This window comes from Oryx dammah, unplaced genomic scaffold, assembly GCF_014754425.2.
Source record: "Oryx dammah isolate SB20612 unplaced genomic scaffold, SCBI_Odam_1.1 HiC_scaffold_18, whole genome shotgun sequence".
Classification (NCBI taxonomy): domain Eukaryota; kingdom Metazoa; phylum Chordata; class Mammalia; order Artiodactyla; family Bovidae; genus Oryx; species Oryx dammah.
Genome location: NW_024070202.1, coordinates 67855958 through 67871711, shown reverse-complemented (window position 1 = coordinate 67871711; position 15754 = coordinate 67855958). Strand labels below are relative to the sequence as shown.

The following is a 15754-nucleotide window of genomic DNA, read 5'->3' as shown; positions in this document are numbered from 1 at the left end:
GGGAGTCTCTGTTTGGTAGAAGCTCTTTGACCTTGGCTCTAGAGAGAAGAGCAAGTCGTTCTGAAGGAACGAGCATTGTTCCTTCAGAGAAGATTCTTGAACTTTAAGATGACTGTGGGGAAACTCCTTGGATGTTGGGAGCAGAGTGTAGTTCTCAGGACAAATGCTTGAGGATGGTGGAGGGAAGTGTCACCCGCCCAGCTTCCTCACTAACAGAGTATGTGCCTCCATTCCTAAGACCAATCACCCGTGTCTCTGGTATGTTTCCACAGTCCTCCTTCTCTCTGATGATTCTTCTTTCTTCTCTCCCTTGTTAATATTAATACCTTCTCATTAGCTCACCTCTCTTTCTGCACTGGTTCATATTCATTCCTAGAGAAGACAAAACAAAGAAGGCAGATCCTATCCTTCTCATTTATGTAAAAAAGATAATACTGAGGCATTGAGAAAAATAGGTAGAATGTTCCCAGACACTATCATGGCATGGAACAAGTACTCACTCCTGAGTATCATGTGATAGCTCTCGGTCCTTGTTACTCAGAGTGTGGTCTGAGGACTGGCAGCATGGGTATTACCCAGGAGCTTCTTAGAAATGCAAACTTCTGGCCCAGCTTCCTGCTCTCCAGAATGAGGATGGTGTCTCTTCTCTCCACCCTCACAAGAGTAATGTGAAAAGGAAATAAAAGATTTAAGAGTGCTTGGGATCTTAGGAAGAAAAAGTAGTAACTTAAGCTAAAGAGCTATGATAAATTTATGTCGCTGGATGCTGAGAACTGCTTGCTCCTTGTTCCTAGAATTCTCTGTTTAAAATAGGAAAGGGAGCTTGCTGTGTTTGGTGTGCATATCAGAATTTAGTTTGAATATTCCACTGAATAGTAGATATGGTGATTTTAAGAAAAAATTAGAAGCTATCTCACTCTTTGTCAGTTATGTCTTTTCCCTTCCTTGTTTTAAATGTGTATAAGAATTCCCCACCCAGAGAGAGCACTAGGGACAATGCCTTATCCCTCCTCAGAATACACTAGACAGGGTACCTTGTCTCTCACATTTCTCAACTCCTCAAGATGGGTTGTGACATATAAAGACAAATCTTAGCAAATGAGAGTTGTGGGTAATAACTATGTTGTGAGTTTGCCATGGGAACCTCTGGTTTCCCATTCAAGAAACAGAAAATTAATCTGGCCATTTGAATGCTTGACTTTGTTGGAATAAGCCATCACTAAAGTTGCAAGTGTGTCTGTGAAAGAATCCTTTTTTTCTCAGATGTCTATTGGAGTAAATGCTTCTCCGTCCAAAGCAAGAACCTGTAATATACTAAGAAGGTGGGGTCATTAAAGACAGCATCTTAGTCTCAAGGGGACTCCTTCACTCCAGTGGCTTGGCTTTGGGCAAACAATTCACAGTTAGGCGAGTTAATTATAATTATTTTATTTTTCTTTCAAGGGGAAAAAACATAAAATGTGCTAGATTTTATTAGCATTTTTACAGCATTCCTTCTCCCCTGGAGTTCTACCTCCTGCCCCCCAACTTCCCTTTTGGAGGCCCTTAGTATTTGGCCATTGTTAGTACAATGGTGGTTTTTGTGAAACAATCTTTTAAGGGTTAGCACTAAATTCTAAGATGGGTGTTGACTCTGTCAATAATTTCCCAGCTGGCCAGGGCTGTACAGCTGGATGACATTTCTAGGCTGTGTCACTGTGCCCTGTCAGGTGGGGGGTATATGCCATCTCCCAGCTCACTCTGTCTTCCCGTTTATTCCCAGTCCTGGGGTGTTATGTGTTTCTCCTGGTGTTTTCTAGGAGATAATTGTCACTTTTAGGACTCTGTCTCATTGCCAAACTTGAGGGAGGCTGTTTCTTGCTTCAAATCCTTCCCTGTTGTGTTTGCCAAGTTGATTCTAACCCCCACACCCTGTCATTTCCATTTTTCTCCATGTGACCCATCTAAAACCTTGCCCGGATGATCATGGGGGCTCTGCAACCCCTCTCACTAGTGGATTCAGAATGAAACTCTAGGTGGTAACATTTGGGGATGGCTGACTCTTTTATTTCTCTCAGCAAAGAGGAAATGAGTACTTATTTTAAAACATGAGTTCCCTCTGGAGACTGTGTCTTTAAATGAGCATTTGAAACTGCAGATAGTTTTCTTTCTTTCTTTTTTTTTTTTCTCTGAGGCTGCACAGAACCATATTGTAGTAATATTCTGATTTTTATCACAACCTCAAATATTTAAGTGTCAAAATCTGGCCAAGCCACCTGCAAATGTTTGCCATGGCTACTGGCCAACAAAAACAGCAAACAGCAATGAAAGTCTTCATTCAGGCTCCGCGCTTAAGCTGCACCCAGCCAGAGAGGCTGGGACCCACCTGTGCCCACGCACAGGGCTTTTTTGCTGTGGCCAGTGGGCGTGTTCACAAATAGAACTTTGCGGGAGAGATAGGGGGCCACCCATCTCCCGTTCCCCCCTTTTCTTCCCTTTGACCAGTGCTGGGTTTCTGTTGCCAATCCCACTTTTATTCTCCTTTCTGCCACCATCCCCCCTTCATGCTGTATTTAAACTTAGAGGTTTGAATGTATTTGGGAGTGATATTGACATGAAGGACTGGAAATGGGAACAGTGCCTGCTCCTAAGGAAGATTTGGAGGACAAAGTGTAGGCATCCTTGCGAGCATTTGATTTTCATATTTTTGGAGCAGGCACTGAGTCAACGTAGGACCAAATGGGTGGAAATGCAAAAGTCTGAGATAGACAAACCACATGGGCAAACTTCAGTCTGTCCTCTATCACCTGCTTCCATCGCCCATGCCCACTTCTGTCCAAGTAGTGCTTTTTATCTCGATAGAAACTAGAGGTAAGTATAAATATCCCAAATTGCACTCGTGTGGTTAGGCAGGCTAGAAAAACACACAGTGTTGGAGAGTGTGGGAGGCATCCCCAAACTAGTGACTGCTTGTGCTTAGTCAAACTGGCAGACACCCTGTCGAGAAGTGTGCCTTTGGCTGATTGATGGTAGCGTTTTAGGAGATAAGTTTTCCAGATGGAAGAAGAAAAAAAGGGAGCCATGGGGTGTGGGGGAGACAAGCAAGATAGAAAACAAGCATGTGTTAAATACAGATGAAATCGATTCTGCCTTGGACCAAATATGTGGCAGATTCCAAGCAGTATCTCTCCTCTAGTAATTTTTTTTTTTATTAGAGATCATGTAACAGGCTCATTAATTCAGGATCAAGTCTGCAACTCCTAAGAGAATGGTGGAAGAGCAGGTATCAGTAGTATAAGTTCTCTCTTTCTCTCTAATTCTGTCTCTCTCTCTCTTTCCTCATATGAGAAATTTTTGTAGGGGCCAGCAGTCAAAGGTGGCTACAATTGAAAAGGTGGCTATAATTTTAATAGATCCTAGCTTTCCTTGGTGGTTCAGTGCTTAAGAATCTGCCTGTCAAGCGGGAGACACAGGTTTGATCCCTAGATTAGGAAGATCTTCTAGAGAAGGAAATGGCAACCCACTCCAGTAGTCTTGTCTGGGATAATCCCATGGACAGAGGAGCCTGGCAGGCTACATTCCATGGGGTTGCAAAAGAGTTGGACTTGATATAGCAACTGAACAACAGCAAATTCCTAGAGAAACCTACTTCTCTTTATGGACCAATGTTATTAGATAATTCATGCTTGGTAACTTTTTAGGAAGACAATGAAAGTAATATGGAATGAGGTGATCTACAACAATGGATATCAGTACAGAGTTCTGACAGGTTGTGAGAGGCACTTACAAAATAGTCCACAAAATCTCTTCCTGTATTCAGAGTGTTCTATAGATTTAGTTCTCCCTATGGAATTGGCAAATGCATAAGCTTGTTAGATTATTGGTAAAAAAATTTATTTGCCAGTAATTGTTTACAGTGTAGATGTGATATATCTAACATCAGGATATACAAATGTTCCTACCAAGGCTGATATTTGAAAAGAAGATATCTGGTCTTTTCTGGAATATTCTAGTTAGGATATCATGAAAATATGTTCAACAGCATGTATATATAAAACCTCTCTCTGATTTTATGCCAGTTTTAGTCTTGGCACATGTATGTTTCTAGGTATATTAGCTGTTTCATCATATACCCTATTTGCATAAAGCTTTATTTAGGCAATGTAGATCTAAGACTTGGCTAGAAATTTTATAGAAAATATAGCAAATCTTGTAAAAATAAAAAGGAGCTGATACTCATCAAAAATTGTATTTCTCTCACCCTTTCTGAGCTTTTTTTTAAAAAATAATAGTAATAAAAGAAGAGCTTATCACATCTCAAAACTCATTGATGTAAAAAACAATGCCGCTTTGCTTGTTGGAGAAAGTCATATGATTTTTTGTATCAGTTGCTGTCGATGCTTGAGGTGTCCATTGAAATGGGAATGTTAATTGATTCAAGGATTTCTGTGTCTGATGTTCTGAAAAAAGGGAGGGGAAAGGTCAGTAAATGATGCCATCACAAAAAGGCACTGCTTAAAGAAAACTTAGAAACATCAGCTTACAGTTGACTCATACTGTAAAGAATTTGCCTGCAATGCAGGAGACCCGGGTTCAGTCCCTGGGTTGGGAAGATCCCCTGGAGAAGGGAATGGCTACTCACTCCAGTATTCTTGCCTGGAAGAGTTCATGGACAGAGGAGCCTAGCGGGCTACAGTCCATGGGGTCACAAAGAATTGGACATGACTAAGCGACCAACACTTTCACTTTCACATTTCACAGTTTGAGTATGCTTGTTCTGTATATGCATAGGTTTATACATCCATTATGAAGAGTTTTCTTAAACTCCACAAATCAACAGCATGAATTAGACTGTCACTGCCCACCGCAGGCCAGTGCTAGCGGAGTGCAGGCCAACCTTCCTCCTGGATGCAGCAGCCAGCAGGTCCCGGCTTATCACTCCCTGCCCCCACGCCCACATCCCTCTCCAGGACAGCTTGAAGCCCCCTTTAAATAATTTAGACCTGAAGCCATTATTTCCTGCTTTGTATGTTGCAGAATATCACGGCCATGAACATTGCTTTATTGTTAGAAAGTTGCTGGGTCTTTCACAGCCCCGAGAACATTTATGAGGCCTTTCAGGGGAGTGCTTTCTGGGAGGGTTGATGGACTTAACCATATGGCTCCCGTTAAATCCTGTGCAGAGCCTTGAGAAATCACCTCTGACAAGAGGGCCAGCAGCTTTCTACTCAAAGAGTTTTATATGTGGAACGAAACATTAAGTACTGATACTTGAGGAAATATAAGGTTTCTTAACATTCGAAAGTTGTAATACCACAAGGTATTGTGGCCAGATGAAGGGGGCAGAGCCAGGATGCCAGAGCACATGGCTACATCTTCCAAGAAGCAGAAAAAAGCACCCCTGCTTTCCTCTCCTAGCCTGGTTCTTGCCTGTGATCCCTCAGGCCAGCTTTGTTGTGTCTTAGTGTCTCAGTTCCTCACCTGGAACACGGCAAGGCAGGTGTCTTCACTTAAACAATAGATGTCTACTTTCCACAGTTTTGGAGGCTGGAAAGTCCAAGGTCAAGGTGCTGCAGATTTGGTTTTCGGTGAGGGCCCTCTTCCTGACTCACAGATGACTGTCATCTCACTGTGTGCTCACCTGATCGCTTCTCTGTGCATGCAGAGAGAGAGAGAGACAGGCAGATTGACAGAGAGAGGAGAGGGCTTCCCTGATAGCTCAGTTGGTAAAGAATCCACCAGCCATGCGCGAGACCCTGGTTCGATTCCTGGGTCAGGAAGATCCACTGGAGAAGGGATAGGCTACCCACTCCAGTATTCTTGGGCTTCCTTTGTGGCTCAGTTGGTAAAGAATCTACTTGCAGTGTGGGAGATGTGGGTTCGATCCCTGGGTTAGGAAGATCCCCTGGAGAAGGGAACAGCTACCCATTCCAGTATTCTCGCCTGGCGATTTCCATGGACTATATAGTCCTTGAGATAGCAAAGAGTTGGACACAACTGAGCAAATTTCACTTGTTCACTTCAGAGAGAGGAGAAAAAGACAGAGAGTTGAGACCTCTGGTATCTCTTCCTCTTCTTAGGACACTAATCCTGTTTTAGGGACTCATGACCTCATTCAAACCTAATTACCTGCAAAGGCCCCACCCCTAACCATCACATGGAGTTAAAGCTTCAATATATGAATTTGGTGGAGAAGGGAATGTCAATCCACTCCAGTATTCTTGCCTGGAGAATTCCATGGACAGAGAGTAGCCTGGTGGGCTACAGCCCATGGGTTTGCAAAGAGTCAGATATGACTGAGCGACTAAAACAACATATGAATTTGGAGGGAGACACATTCAGTTTGTAAAAGCTAGTCTTCTTGGGAAAGAAAATTGAAAGTCACTCTTTAGTGGCTCAAGCTATTTGTTAGAGAAGTTTGGGATTAGCAGGCTGATACTAAAGAGAAGAAAGGGAGCTAACATTTATCCAGCATCATCTATGTGCAGAGCACTGATTTATCTTTGCATGTTGCTTTCTTTCGTTCTCCAAGAGTCTGGAGAGGCAGACAGTATTTGCTCCAGTTTTACTGCTCAAGGAAGAGAAGTAACTTATCCAAAGTCACTCAGCCAGTGAGATGAGCAGAGTTTGAATGTGGTTCTGTTGGACTTCAAAGCACATGCTTTCCCTGTGCTCCTGCCTGTAGCATTCCCAGTGCCATGAAAGATACATGAGCATGTCTGACCATTTGGGAGAGTCATCTACCCACATGAGTTGGTTAATGCTTAGCCTCTGGTTACAGTGTGAAGTGCTTCCTTCACATACCTACAGGGTGGTCAAAAGCAGAGGTAGACACACTGAGTCTCCAGCAGCTGCTTAAATCCTTCAAGAGAAAAATATAGGAGTTCCCTGGCCCTCAGAAAGGGAGTTTGCAGGTTGTGAGAGCACATGGATACAGAGAGAGAGAGCCTGTACCTGGGAGATCTCTTGGCCAAATCCTCTCACTTTTAAGAAAACCAGATTCCTGCCTGAGGGTGGCTGTCCTTTCTCCAGCCATTTGGTTGCTTTACATTTGGCTTCATGGTTTATAGGAAGAACCTGTCCCCTGACCAGATGAAGTGTGACTTCCAGGCTATTCTGATGCCTGTGTGGATAGGTGACTTTGCCTGTGATGTCTTATTGGGGGAGAGTCTCATTTCTGGATCTTATAAACAGAAGCCCTGCTCACAGAGTTCCAGAACCTTCCATGTAAGTGTCTCTGTGTATTTTGACTGTCTCCTCCCATCTTTAGAACAGCTAGGCACACCAATGAGTCACCACACAAAGAGCTGACTCTTTGGAAAAGATCCTGATGCTGGAAAGGATTGAAAGCAGGAGGAGAAGGGAATAACAGAGGATGAGATGGTTGGATGGCATCACCAACTCAAGGGACATGAGTTTAAACAAACTCCAGGAGACAGTGAAGGACAAGGAAGCCAGTATGCTGCAGTCCATGGGGTCAAAAAGAGTGGGACAACAACAAGGCACAGGTCTGCTCTGGAGAAAATAGCCCAGGATCATTCAGTTTGTGTTGTTGTAAATCTAGACACTTGTTCTTTTGTGTGGCATATTGAAAAGATATGCCTGGAAAAGACAAGCTTACTCAGAGCCAAACCAAGTCAGGTTAGAGGGGAGTCTTGCAAAAGTATTGACCACAGGTTTAGAGGTCATGGGTTTAGGCTCTGCCTGTCAAAAAGCTTTATAACCTTGGCCAAGTACACAATTGCCCTGGGCCCCCCTTCCTTCGTCTATACTTTAAAAGGTTAACCAGCTGATTACAAGTCACTCTCAGCAACACAGTCCTCATTCATTGCTTCTTTTCTGTCTCAAATTTCTTTTCTCTTTTGGTTTGTTTTCCTCTAGGAGCTGAGTTTGAGGTTCTTGATTATCTGAATTTCAGGAGGCATTCTCATACTCATGTGTGTAAGAACAGAGTAGGGATTGGGAATGTTTGGGAAGGGGAGACCAGTGCAGTCAAGAGAAGGGTCCTAACATATGAAGACAGAGAGACTTGACTTCCAGGTTCAACTCCTAGGTGAATCACAACAAATTTATAATTCTGTTACATGGAGATTTTATACCCATTTTACAACTGAGTAAAGTGAGGTTCAGTGATTATGTGGCTTGCCCCACATTATATGGATAAAGGTAAGTGCTAGAACTGGAAGCCAAGTCACTGTCCCATGGGTCCAAATGAAGTTGACTTCTCCATGTTTTGACTTCCTTACATTAAAATGAGGAGGCATCACTAGAAAATTCTCAAGCCTTATCCTGCACTAAAAGGCTGATGGTTTTCATAATGAGTGTAATTTTGAAAACTACTTGGAAGGCAAGTTCCTTGGGGGCTCAGGACTGTATGCATGACTATGGAGTTTCCTCCCTTGAATTAATCCTATCAGCAAATTGTCCTTTTATTCTCATTTTACTAAAAGTGACTTATTGCCGAAGAGCTCACTAGAAAAACACCTAGACAACAGCACAACAGTGAAAGATATAATACAAATGTAATACAAGAAATTGGAACGATTATATTGCCAAACATAGCTTTATGGAAAAATACAGTCCACTGTCTTCTTTTCTGGATTTATTATTTGGGGGGTTACTTTATAGAAGACCTGAAACATAAAGGTCTAGCTTATATCAGTATTTAGTATTTTCCAAGGGGAAAACCTTAGGTAAGGTGCCAAATAATTAAACATTGGAAATTGAGGATATATGTTTATCTTAATATAAAATTCCATGATTAACTGCACCTTTCTATGCTTGTCATAGTTCCTACATGGGAACTGGCTCATTATTTTCTGTTTTTAGGGCCAGAACACCGAGCTGGCTTGCCACTGTAGGTTTACATGAGTCCCAGTGTTGTGTTTAGAATGAGTGCCAGGACTAAGTGTAACCATTCCTCCAAGAACACCAAAAGGGATAGTGACTTGGGGAAAGGACTGGTGTGTGCTGTGCTCTCCAAGGTGAGTGTCTTCGGAGAAATGAATCTGGTAAAGCAGAGATGGTCCTTTGCAACTGGGAGTACACTTTGCTTTTTTGAGGACTGAGCATGTACAGGTAACATGGCTGTGTCCCAGTGGACATTTCTGATCATTTGTAACTTTCACATTCTTAGACTATATGTTTCACAAAGTGTAAATAACTCTTACCTGTTCTGATAGATAAGTAGTTTCTGAGTTAAAAGAGAAAAACTGCAGATAGTCTGTGGTCCTCACTGCAATACTATGTAGTCATATAACTGGACACTTTAGGATTTAAAAGGTAAATGATTCCATAGGTCCTCTTATATGTATTTTTCAATAATATTAGACCAAATGGATTTTTTCTACTCTCGTTTTTAATATTCGTTTTGTGAAGGATTTAGTTGAAGGAGATACAAATTCTGTGGACCTTTTACCTTTGGTTGGATGAGAATATCACAGAAATAACCAATTTGGTTTTGGATTTTGGATATCAAGGGAATCCCTTATGTTAAGTTTCAGTTACATACAGGTGGAATCCTATTTCAGTGAGACAGTACAATGTCATTGCTAGAGATTGAGAGCAATTGCTGGTGGTTTTGACTCCATCACTCACAAGTTATGGGACTTTGAACAGCTCCCTTGACCTCTCAGGGCCCTACTTTTCCATCTTATAAAATGAAAGAATGAAACTGGATTGTCTAACCAGTGCCCTTTTCTAGCTCTTATGAACATATTTGTTTCCTTATCATGACTAACACTCTCCCACGATACTGCTTGGCTGGTAGGGATTATGGAAGAAGAAATTTCATAAAAACAGATACATCACATTTAGCAGACAATCCAGTAATCTGTTTACCAAGTATGTTGTGCTTTTGGTAAATATCAACTGTAAAATTTCTATAGAGCAATAAACATTCTTAATGGTACCAGACACATTTAAAAGAATTTGGAGTTTTATAGTCCCCCCCGCCCGCCCTTTGGCAAAGTGCATTCTGGCTGGTGAATAGGTCGGTAAAGTCTGTAAAATGATAGGACCCTTGTGAGTGTGGGGGGTACAGACATGCCAGAATGTGCTTGGCTGGCTTTTGCAGAGGTGCAGGTCTTTGCAGAGAACAGATGGCCCCAGAAATCTTTGAAATGCCAGAAATGACTTCCTGAGCATACTCATCATATATTGGTTCAGATAGGGTAATTCATAAGCCAAATACACAGCAGTTTACCACTGACCTCCGGTATATTATTTTTAGTCCATTAAACCCATAAACATTTCTACATAGACAATCATAATGATGACTGCCACAACGAAAACCCATCCCCAAGTCAGCAAGCCACTGGACACTTGTCAAATGCACGGTGGTGTTCTCAGTGTCTATAGGGGCTGGAGGCCAAGTGTTTGGCAGACTCTTGGGGATCACTGCTTAGTGTGACATTTTTTTCTCACTTGATAGTCTTGGTTCAAATTGAATGCCTAAAGAGATAAGCAATAAAGTGCTGGATTGAAGAGAACTAGAGTCTGCTTCCACTGCAGCAGTGTTTGGGTGGTGTGAGAGATGCCATTTTTGTTGACGTTGCAAACTCAGTGAAGCTAGTCTACCCCTGAAGCTTTCTGTAACCCTATATTGAGTCAGGGTGTATTTTTTAATGACAAAACTAAACAAAAATGCAAATTTTAGATGCTTATTTCAAACCATAGCCTCTCTAAAATTTTGAAAGAATGTATTTAAAAATAATCGTAACTAAATTGTATATTATTAAAGGAGACTGGGGAATTTTAATGTCCAATTTCATCCAAATGAAAATTGTGTATGTGTGAGTGATGTATATGTATACACCCACTTCATAATAATTTGCTTTACTGGAACATCATTTAACCATTTGGCATGTATATAACATTATTCAAAACCTTTGAAGAAGTTTTCCAGGTATATTCTGTGTATTCCACATGGCATGTCCTGAATGTCCTTTATAACCCCTTCTTACATGACAATAAACTACACCAGCCCTTTGCAACCAGTTTTAAAGAATAGTCACAATGATTAACAAGCATGATAAGTTTTATAAGGAAATTAAAAAAAAAACTCATGTAGATTTGCCTTAGACCCTTAACCTAGTTTTTCAGAAAATTGAAACAATTCCTCATTATCTACAAAATGACTGTTTGGTTGATGGATTATGTTTTCAGGAGCAGCCACTTTTTATTTCTCTGACACCTTGACATCACTGGTTTGTGGGGTGAGATACCTAAGTGCTAATGTGGATGTCCCTGGAAGGTGGTGACAGCCAGATCTAGAATGGGGGAGAGAGAGCCCCAGCTCAGAGGGTAACTCGCTTCCTGGGAGGAGCAAGGTGAGTATCTCATAGAGAACTGGCTGTGGCACTAACCGTAGGCTTGGGGCTTCACCACAGAAGGCTTTGATCTGTTGGGAGATTCTTCTGATTCATAGCTGAAGTGGAATGGGTATGGCAGGACATTCATCTAGGACCCTGGCTTTCTTTTCTTCCTCTCTCTTTTCTTTCTTCCCTCTTTCCTTCCTATCTCCCTTAGAAAGAAGGAGGAATACCTCCAATTATTCATCATGTCTGACATCTGGCCATGACTCTCAGTAAAAGTCTGGGGAGAAAGTTTAAAGCTTAACGAAAAGGAAAATGGGAGACTGTGTGTGTGTGTGTGTGTGTGTGTGTGTGGTGTCAATTACTCAACATGTCCCAATCCCCCCTCATTGTGCGGATAGCCGCTATTTATTTAATTTAGGTCTGTAGTCAAGCACTTTGCAGGAAACCAGAGGAATGAGTTTGTCCAGATCTCTTTTGGCAAATGTGTATGTGTATTTGTGTGTGTATGTGAGAGAGAGAGACAGAGACAGAGAGAGAGAGATTGATTTTTATAAAAACAGTGTGTGAAACTTTGGCTGCCCCGCCAAAGCCACAGATAATCAACCTTATATTGGGTCCACCGCGTTCCATAATTATTATTGCCATTAAGAGTAATTATTATTTGCCTTGTTGAGTTGGCAGTTTGGAGTCTGCCTGAGACTGAGGCTTCTCACAGGAGCAGAAGCACACACACAGAGGCCGAGATTCACCCACAAGTGCTTCAACATGTTTGGACGACATCCCTTGCTTGGTTCACTTCATTGGATTTCAGACACATTGAGCTTCAAATTGAATGAAAAGTTTATCAGATACAAAACCAGCGTGAACGAGAGCCTGCACTCCAAAAGCTTTTTTGAATGGATGCTGGAATTCTTGGCTTTTCTCAGTGTGGAGATAAGTTTTCTTTTCATTCCACTCTCTTCCTTTAATTAAAAGAGAAAAATAAATGATATGATAAGTCTTCAGTTAGAAGCTGAGCTTGAAATGGTAGAAGAGGAAAAAGCAGAAGAAAGGCAGTAACACCCCATGGCAAGGCAGCAAGTTCATATAGGAGGGAGAATAATTACAACCTTAATTTTGATTTTTTTCCCCTGATTTGTGTTGTCTCCTTGCCCACAGACCCTCCAGACTCCAGATTCTGTATTGTTTCCTTGTCCTTTTGCCTTATCATTTTGCAATAACTGGCCACAGGCATCACCTCTGCCCTCCTTGGGTTCCTTGGGTGGGATGTGACCAAGTCTTTTGAATCCTGGAGTGCTCACAGCAGAAGCTGTTCCCGGTGGAAGGGTTCACCAAGTCATTAAAGAAGAACTAGCAGGACAAGATGTTCATCTCCCTGGAGAAGAAAATGACAACCCACTCTAGTATTCTTGCCTGGGAAATCCCATGGGCAGAAGAGCCTGAAGGGCTCAGTCCATGGGGTCACAAAGAGTTGTACACAGCTTAATGACTGAACAACAAAATGTTCTTTCAGATGTCATTTTTCCCATAAGATTTTGTTGATTTCCTGCCAAAGTGAAAGTGAAGTCGCTCAGTCATGTCTGACTCTTTGCGACCCCATGGACTGTAGCCCACCACGCTCCTCTGTCCATGGGATTTTCCAGGCAAGAGTACTGGAGTGGGTTGCCATTTCCTTCTCTAGAGGATTTTCCTGACCCAGGGATTGAACCCAGGTCTCCTGCATTGTAAGCAAGACGCTTTACCATCTGAGCCACCAGGGAAGTCCTTTCTTGCCAAAGTCTATACCAATCACAGACCTGAGAGTACTTAGAAGAGCCCACACCCTCTGTGGGTGGGGGGGGGGTCTGTCCTCTCCCCGTAACCTCCTTCTCCCAGAATGGAAATTTAGAGCAAAAGCTGCTGAATCAGACCCCTTGAGAGCTTCCTCAAAACTGCTGAATCAGAAGAAGGAAAAAACCCAACAGCCTCCATTTGAAGGGTCAGACCCAACACACCTGAGTGAATGTCAGCTTTGTCTTCAGACACCCAAAGGGTCTGTCCTCCATTATCTAACCAACTGTGATCCCTAGACAGGGTCAGAACTGGGAGGGAGGGGAGGCACCATGTCTTCAAAGTAAGCATTCCTCAATCGGTCAAAGAATGGAGGCAACTGGTTACTCACCTTCTCCCAGATGTGGTGCCCCGATGGGGTGAGTGACAAGAAGCCCTCCCCTGTTACAGGCCTTGAAAAGAGACTTCTTTTGTTATTATACTTCATCAGACAGGTTCCTTATGTGAATCCCTCTGTACAAATGAGAAGCAAGTAGAAATTTCCAGGGACCTGTGGTCCTGGATAACACATGTGTGAAGACTGTTTAGCAGGGAAAGTATCACAAAGGAGCATTCCTGTCTGGGTTTTCATAAAAGATGGCAAAATCGTGCTGTAGAGGAAAAGAAATCCAGCACTTTCTCAGTAGTAGTAAAAGCTTGTCTTCAGATAAGACTTCCTGAGAGTGTAGAATGACTGCTTTTTCACTTTTCATTTGTTTTAGGAATTTAGGGGTAGAGAGAGACCAGGGGAATGTCATCCATGTGCATGGAGTTTAATAAAGATGGAGCCTTAACTTGTTCATTTTCAGTGGTAATCTTCACAAGGAACCACTTTTTTTTTATTTTACAAAACTCTAGAGTATATTATTTATATCAGTCCTTAATACATGTCATTGTTAGTTTTTATTCAGAGATCCTGTTGTACCGAGTCCTTTATTGTCTTACAACAGTAAGTGCTTGTTTTAAGGATATTGCTTTCTATAGAAAGCATTTCATCCTTCATGCTTTCGTCATGAATTTCTCTGGAGTTTTCCCAAATCTAATTGTTGTACCTTGGTTTTTGTAGTGATGGATCTGATCTTTCTTCTGATAAATGGTGTCTCTCTATTAATTGACTTAACTTTAAGTCCTTTTCTACAGTCAAGCAATGAAAAGAACTTGCAAATTCTGTTATTTGTTCCGAATAAGGTGCATGGTGAGTTTGAGGGAGCTTCCAAACAGAACTGGGTACTGTAAGAGGCAACATTAAATGGCAGACCCCAAGGGAGAAGAGGTAACATCACCAGGGAAACAGTTGTTTTCTCAGCTGCACAGAGATTTCTCCTTTAAAAAAAAAAATAGAAAATGACTCCCTGGTCTAAAAGATGAGCGGTAGACACCAGCGCTTATCATGTGATGTCTGTGTACCACATTATAAAGATGAATTCGAATACTAAACAGAATCCACTAAACTGGGCTCTACAGTGCATGTTCAGGGGCTGCCAAAGACAAGGGATGTGGCGATTGACCTGGTGGGCAGGCCACCCCGTCTCCCCATTACCCCCTCACCCAGCGCAGTTCCACATTTATTCATTTAGTTGAGTTTCTACATAAGTACTTCTTTGAATAAAGAGTTCTACAGCAAGAAAACCGTTTGAAAACTATAGGGTTAGGAGATTCTTTTCTGTATATGTACTAGGAAAGAAAAAGTGAATTCTTGGGTATGCCGATGCAGACACCATCTTAAAGACCAATTCCCCGAAGAAATAGTAACACCTTTGCCATTGTGGAGGTAGATGAGATTGGAGAAACAGGCCGTGGTTTCTGGAGTGATGGGGGGTGGCGGTGAGAGGAATAACACATGAAAGAACTAATAGCAACTGGATGGGAGGGGAGAAAACCATCAAAACGGAACATACAGACTTCCCGGGAATCCGTTCATTTGAATCCCACAGGAAAAGATGCAGTAACAGATGAAACTGTACTTTTTCAGTTCACTCTTTTAGACAGATGCTTGAACACTTGCGATCACAAGGTCTGAGGTGTTGAGACTCAATAGGGCTAGAGAGGCAGCACCGATAAACCAAAGACTCCAGACGCCCTTGCATCACCCCATCCAACTTCAATCTGCAGACTTCTCTCTCTTTGACTTGCTTTAGGTCTCTAGGACTTCACTATGATTTTTTCTCTCTTTCAAAATTTTACCCCTTTCATGGTCCATCCTGACCTCTAGGCATACCTGCTGCTGCTGCTGCTGCTGTTGCTAAGTCGCTTCAGTCGTGTCCGACTCTGTGTGACCCCATAGACGGCCTCCTACCAGGCTCCCCTGTCCTGGGATTCTCCAGGCAAGAACACTGGAGTGGGTTGCCATTTCCTTCTCCAATGCATGAAAGAGAAGAGTGAAAGTGAAGTCGCTTAGTTGTATCTGACTCTTAGCAATCTTATGGACTACAGCCTACCAGGCTCTTCTGTCCATGGGATTTTTCCAGGCAAGAGTACTAGAGTGGGGTGCCATTGCCTTCTCCACTAGGCATACCTAGAGGAGTGTAAAGGCAACTTCCTCGGATACCCCCACCCCAGTGCTCAGCTCATAGGACAATGCCTTACTTCCTCCTCCTTCGCAGGCTCAGCACAGCCTATCTCATAGGCAAAACTCAGTTCTTTCCTTC

At 42.4% G+C, this 15754-nt stretch overlaps 1 protein-coding gene across 2 annotated transcripts in view; it reads left to right on the top strand.

Annotated features, from left to right (window-relative positions):
* The window catches only part of CREB5 (cAMP responsive element binding protein 5), a 442462-nt gene that overhangs the window by 176994 nt on the left and 249714 nt on the right, over positions 1-15754 (top strand). The gene's annotated exons all lie outside the window — the stretch shown is intronic.